General features: G+C 27.9%; 1 long non-coding RNA gene across 1 annotated transcript in view; it reads left to right on the top strand.

Annotated features, from left to right (window-relative positions):
• Positions 1-3364, top strand: part of LOC149884427 (uncharacterized) — a 5607-nt gene extending 2243 nt beyond the window's left edge. Inside the window, exons 2-4 of the long non-coding RNA XR_016455265.1 lie at positions 2771-2851; positions 2932-3025; positions 3184-3364. This is a non-coding gene — a long non-coding RNA (uncharacterized LOC149884427). The remainder of the gene's footprint in view (positions 1-2770; positions 2852-2931; positions 3026-3183) is intronic.
• Positions 3365-7500: the final 4136 nt, after the last annotated feature.

The following is a 7500-nucleotide window of genomic DNA, read 5'->3' as shown; positions in this document are numbered from 1 at the left end:
AGTAAAGAAAAGACGAAAGTTAGTAAAGAAAAGACGAAAGTTAGTAAAGAAAAGAAGAAATTAGTAAAGAAACGAAGAAATTAGTAAAGAAACGAAGAAAGTTAGTAAAGAAACGAAGAAAGTTAGTAAAGAAAAGAAGAAAGTTAGTAAAGAAAAGAAGAAAGTTAGTAAAAAAAAGAAGAAAGTTAGTAAAGGAAAGAAGAAAGCTAGTAAAGAAAAGAAGAAAGTTAGTAAAGAAAAGAAGAAAGTTAGTAAAGAAAAGTAGAAGTTAGTAAAGGAAAGAAGAAAGTTAGTAAAGAAAAGACGAAAGTTAGTAAAGAAAAGAAGAAGTTAGTAAAGAAAAGAAAAAAGTTAAAAAAGAAAAGAAGAAATTAGTAAAGAAACGAAGAAATTAGTAAAGAAAAGAAGAAAGTTAGTAAAGAAACGAAGAAAGTTAGTAAAGAAAAGAAGAAAGTTAGTAAAGAAACGAAGAAAGTTAGTAAAGAAAAGAAGAAAGTTAGCAAAGAAAAGAAGAAAGTTAGCAAAGAAACGAAGACAGTAAACTACTTAAAAAAATTATAATTAGGTCTTAAACCTAATTATAATTTTAAATTATTATAATATTTATATATATTTACCTTATAGTTATAGTTGTTTGTTCCTAGTATTAGTACCAAATTTATAACATAAATCTTAAAATCTTAAAATAAACGGGAATATATGCGCGCGAATCATAAAATAGCGGGAACCCCGTAAAAAAGCGGGAAACTTGGTAAAATGCGGGAAACTTGTAAAAATACGGCTTTTCCCGTATTTCTTATATTATATTATAATATATAAATATATGTATTATAATATATAAATATATATATATATATATATAGTATATAAATATATATATTATATATATATAATATATATATATATATTATATTATAATATATAAATATATATACATATTATATATTATAATATAATAATTACGGGAAAACCCCGTAACATCGAATGACGTACGGGAACAAGAACGGGAATTTCCTGTTCCCGTATTTTATTTATTACGGGAACAGGATCCCGTTCCCGTATTTTAAATACCAAAAGCAGGAACAGGATCCCGCTCCCGTAGTTCCCGTAAATACGGGAACTTGGCGCACTCTAGTTATACGTTCCTTTATTATTACTTGTCATTAAAATAATCTTATTTAATTTAAGTTAGTTTTAAACTCATTTTAAGTGACCTTGGTTGTTATCTGTTGTCGTTTACATTATATTCATGAAATGACTTTGTCAATCATCACTTTTCTCATTTTAGCAATTCAATATCAGAGTGAACCATCCAAATTAAATCTTTATACATTTTTCTATCTTAACTTCAGGATAATGTATTGTTCTTGTTACATATATAGAGTTATTTCAAAATGCTAGCAACAAATATTTAATGAAGATATCAATTGTGAAATAGTTAATCCACAGAACTCCTTCCGTGAGATAACTGTTACCCCTTCATACATATCAACAAAAAACAATTTTCCTGCAATAAGTGAAAAAGTTGTAGATAATAATGATTCAGTTTTTATAACTGTTGTTAATATATTTTCAGATTACAATGTTAATGTTGAAACTGAACTTGGTCATATTTAAAATCTTAGTAATGATAATGATGATGAAACATTCTCATCAGATTTGACTACCCTATTAGCTGATTGGGCTGTTCAGTTTAGTGTTAATTTGACTGCTTTGTCATCTTTACTATGTATTCTCTGTCTAATTCATCCTGATTTGCCTATTTAAAAAACTCAACACAATTTTATAGTTGCATATCGAGCAGGTGGTTATAATTTTTATTTTGGTTCAGCAATTAGTTTAACAAATATTAAATCATGTTTATAATAAAATTGCAAAATTTTCATCTCCCTATGGGCAGTTGAATATCAATGGTTTGCCTTTGTTTAAAAGTAGCAAAATATCATTTTGCCCAGTTCTGTGTCTTTTGCAAGGTTTTGATTTTAAAAAACCTGTGTGATTCAAGTCTGTTAAGAATCACATTCAGTATTGCACTGAGATAAAGTTAAAGACATTGCAACTTTAGATGACAGAATTCTTAAGTGTATATTCAACAAGTTGATGATGGTTTTGTTGTTTCACCCTTACTTCACTTGTTATAATTTAATTTTGTTAAAATCTGTACTAAGTCTATTTTCTTACACTATTACTAACAAAATTAATATGCTTATTTCATACATAGTTTTATATGAGGTGGTAATTGAAATATTTAACCTATTTAAGTTAATTTTACTTAAGTAATTTTCTTTCCTAACAATAGCAATGTAATTGGCATAGAAATGATTCCCATAAATGTTTAATAAATTGTTTTTGATTTCGTATTTTATTTGCATTAGATTTTTGAGATACTTTGGTATTTTAAATATATATATATATATATATATATATATATATATATATATATATATATATATATATATATATATATATATATATATATATATATATATATATATATATATATATATACACAAACACTACAATATATATATATGTTATATATGCAATTGTAATCATAAATTTAAGTTAAAGGTTGTAATTTATAACTTTTAAGGTTGTGGTTTATTGATATTTGTATAACATTCAATAAATTATTTTGTCAATGGTCACACACACACATATATATATGTGTTTGTGTGCATGTGTGTGTGTGTTCGCAACAAAATACACATTAAGCCATTGTTAAAATAAACAGTTTCATTAATTTTTTCATTTTAATTTTGGTTTTCAGGGTCTTCATTGACATCCAATTGATGTTCATCTGTCAGACAGATTCTCGCCAAAGTGAGTAAAGGAACACTTCATTGCACTGGTTAGTAGCAGTATGCTTAGGCTTTATACTTTCAGATATTTTAAGTAATTTTAGTAATTTGTTTGTTTTTATTTTACTAGAATTTTAAAAATGAAATTTCTGAGAGATCCTGATTTTTACAGTTGAAAAAGAGGTGCTTATTTCAGTTGAAAATTTGAAAAAAAGTTTCACTGGGTAAGAAGAAATCTTTATCTTTGTTTACAACATATATATATATATATATATATATATATATATATATATATATATATATATATATATATATATATATATATATATATATATATATTTACACAATGTAATTATACATTAAAGTTAAATTTTATGTTCAGGTGCTATAAAAATAAATCATTTAAACTCGGCGAAGTGGTTGAGTGTTGGCTGAAGAGTATTTTCACCATTCAGCAGATCGAAATGGTGGACTAAAACCTCGGGAAGAACGAAAAAATTCGTTGAATAAATAGTACTATTTCAATCTATCAATATCTGTACAATTAAAATTATTTTTGTCAATTTGAACTGGAATAAATATCAAAAAATATTTACTTTTGTATTTGCTTTTTGTGCGATATCACATTAGAAATGGCTAATAATAGCGCGTTAGTGAATGTATATTGGTTAAAAGTAACGGGCCAGTGCTGGCATACGATCACGTACGAATGCTGGAAAATGATCCCGGGCCAGTGCTGGCTAGCGATGCTGGGCCATTGGCCGTTTTGACATTGGGCCGTGATCAATTGCCGGCATCGCGCCGTTGTGGCAAGCGGAACTGGGCCAGCATTGGGCCTCTAACGGGAGGCTGTCTGGGTTGTTTGCACTTTTAAAAACATATGATCTAATTATCTGAGCTTAGAAATTAAGTAACTTTTTTTTTTTAAATTTAGATGAGTTTTTACAGTATTTAACACTTTTATCAGATCTTAGCACTCAATATTTTCTTCTTGTAAATACACATACAAACACACACACACACATATATATGTATACATACGTACATTTTTTTTCTTTTACATTTTGATATTTTTTACCTTCTGAATTGGGTTTGATTGCTATTCGTTTGCTTAGGCAAACCAATAGCAAGAATTGTTTAGTTTTTTAGGTGTTTTTTTTTTAATTTCAATTACTTCTCTTCTCACTCCTTACTTTCACAGGTTTATTTCAAAACCCTTGTTTACTTTTTGTTTGTATTCATAAGTGGTCTCTTTATTGTTTGTTATTACAACCAACATTTGTGTGCTATTTTAGGATCAAGGACATATATTGATGCAGTGTTTTCAGCTGTTTGTCAACTTTTTACTGATCCACTTTAAAGATTAAATTTTTTTAAATTAGCTTGATGTTTTCTTGAGTTACAATTTTGGTCAAATTAGATAAAAAATGTGCTCTCAACAGATTGGTTAATTTTTTTTTAACATTTTCAACATTTTTCACTGAATTATGGGATTAGCCTTTTTTTTTTTTTAATGTTTGAAACGATTCCAGAACTTTCATTATATTTTTAAAATACAAGAATGTTGCCAAGCTGCCAAAAACCTGATGAAACATTGCATCAATACACAGAGGTTGTTCATGAATATGAAGCAAAAGGAAGGACAGATTGCAAAAAAACCTGGAAGAGTAAGGAATTTCCTGCTATTGGTTTGTTTAAGCCTCAGCTTAACCAAACAAATTGCCAATTCATTAAAATATATACTAACATCAATGGCAATTGAGAAGATAAATAATATCAAGCTGCGACAAAATCTTTTCTTTTCATCAGTTGGTTTTGACAAGGCTATGTGTGTGTGTTAATTTCATTCTTTTGATCACATTGTCTATGGTATCATAAAGTTTTTGATAAATTTTAGATGGGTGAATATTCTCTAAATTTGACAATATGACATGGAATACGTTTTCAATTTTATTTTTTTTGGTTCATTCCAATAGGATACTTTTTTTTTCTCAACCAAAAATCTACAGACTCTATAAATAAGATTCAAAATTTTGTAATGGACTTTCATCTAAAAATAACAACTTTTCTGGATAGTTCTTGTGAATAACCATTAAACTTAACCACATGCATTACGTAGTGTTTATATACATGAAGTAAATTAAGCTAATAAATTAATAACTATATGTAAAGTAAAAGATTTGATTTAAAATCATTAAAAACATTTAGTCAAGTTTTTTACATAAGGACAATTTTTATTTCACAAACGATTTAAGTAAAATGTTGTCAATTTAGGACAATGGTCAGATGTAAATATTTAACAAGAAAAAAAATTGAGTGCTAAGATTTTTTATAAGTAATAAAAAGTTAAAAGATTGATATAAGTAAAAGTAGAAAAGCTTTTAAGTTTTTAAAAAAATGTTAAAAAGACTTCCAAATCTGTAAATAAATCAAAGAAAAAGTCTTTTTTAGGTAGATCCTCTTCAATCATAAAATAATATTCTCCTTTCATTTTACTTCTTAATAAAATAAAGTTACCAATACACTACTAACAGCCTAAAAGCTGGTTATCAACGTAGACGCTTTTAAAAAACGCAATAAATAATGAAATATTTATCGCTAAGTAAAAATTCATTTTGTAACGAAGGTCTGTAGCCATTTTGAAAGTTCCAAAATTTTGATAATCTAACTGTGCTTGCACACAATAACCTGTCGCTTATTTACAGAGTTTGAACAACTGTAACTTTCTTTAGTGAAAGAAGCAAAGCTTTCGTTGCGACTTGTACTACACTGACTTGGCCCAACCTCCGTCACATTGTATTGTCCTACAGGCATAGTTAAAAGTTCATTTTCATTCTAAAACTAGGGGTATGTCCCTCATTATTGTGGATTCTATGATATTACATGTCTCATCATCAGCTTCTTTTTCAATTGAGTCTTGAATCATTGAAATCTTGAAACTTTTAGATTGGATAAGGTTTAGGTTTAACGTTTAAAAAAAAAAAAAAAAAGCCACTGTTTCTAATGATTCACATACACTCGAGGTCTCTTCGATACAAAGAAGAGCAATTATTTGAGTGTCAAGTGATGTGAGATGGAGTATATCATGGAAAATGCCTCCACCAGTTTGAATAGTACTTCTCCTTCTTATGCTTTAAAACGCCGTCAACAAGAATTACCAACATGCCCTTAGTCCATTTCAGATTTGGTTAAGGCTTTCTCAACACCTACCCGGTAGTTAGCATACCACCATCGATAATGAAATGACTTAAAAACTAAGGTGCTTAAAGGCTAAAGTGCTTAAAAGCTAAAGTGCTTACAACTGAAAAGATGATTAAGTTATGTTGATAATGTTTGACATTTTTATACCTGTAAGCAGGCTTTGGTTCGAGTCTAATATAAAACACTTCATTGTTATGACATTGTGTGAATTAACAGAACATTTGAAGAACTTGGAATGAAAACCTTAAATGTCCATTTTTATGCAAATTGGGTTTATGTTAATTTTAGGTTGCCTATATACGAGTCTATGTAATGACTCTTGTTAAATATTTATTTTAAAATTATATGTCCTTCAAATTGACTGTCAAAAAAAAGTTATTTTTTTAAAAAAATCAGTAGTCACAACCTGTTTGTTTAAAAACAGCGAATGTCCGCATTTTTTACCAATGCACGGCGGTATAAATCACTTGTATTTTGACATTAATGAATAGTGCTTCTTGTGTCGTTTTTCGTTTATTTATAAGTTTTTGCAGGGTTAATAATGGAAAGTTCGAATATACAATTGTCTGAAAAACCCAGGAAAAGGAAAATTAAACACAGCAAGCAGAACTTAATTAAAATTGCAAAAGTAAAGGGCTTTTCATGTTAATCATGTAGGAAAGTATCTTCCTGCTAAAACTGTTGGCAAAGATAGCAGGTATAAAATAAAGCATTGAATTATAATATTATTAACTAATATACCATATATCATATACATGGCCGCCGAGAGAAGGTGGGTGGACGGGGAAGATTCCCGGGGCCCCGTGTGTGTACAAATAATTTCTTAAAGTAATTTTTAAAAGATTTAAATAGTTTTGACTTTAAAAAGATTTAATTAACTTTTCTTTTTAATTTTCAATGATCAGAGCACGCTTCTTTTGGTCCTGGGTATATAATTGATCATAATGAGGGCTCCTTAAGAAAACTTTCCCGGGGCCCGAAATTTCTCTCGGCTGCTATGATCATATATATATATATATATATATATATATATATATATATATATATATATATATATATATATATATATATATATATTGTATAAATAAAATTTTTATTAAAACTTTATTGATGATATCATCATCATCATCATCATCATCATCATCATCATCATCATCATCATCATCATCATCATCATCATCATCATCATCATCATCATCATCATCATCATCATCATCATCATCATCATCATCATCATCATCATCATCATCATCATCATCATCATCATCATCACCACCACCATCAATCAACATTTATTAATAAGCATCCCAAGTTTTTCATCGATAAGTTTGTTGATTAATAACTTTTGTTGAACAAGTTTTACTTGAGAAAATTATTCAAAATAAAAAATTAAACTTCTTTTTAATTGTGTATACTTGGTTAATTTAGGTGCAAGAAATTACACTGTTTTGAAAGAGTGAATGCTGATATCAGACGGAAGTGTTCGATATATTTTACA

The sequence above is a fragment of the Hydra viridissima genome, unplaced genomic scaffold (assembly GCF_058129835.1).
Source record: "Hydra viridissima isolate aposymbiotic clone 2 unplaced genomic scaffold, HvirCarnegie_v1 scaffold_8, whole genome shotgun sequence".
NCBI classification, from domain to species: Eukaryota; Metazoa; Cnidaria; class Hydrozoa; order Anthoathecata; family Hydridae; genus Hydra; species Hydra viridissima.
This window is presented reverse-complemented; position numbering and strand designations above follow the sequence as displayed.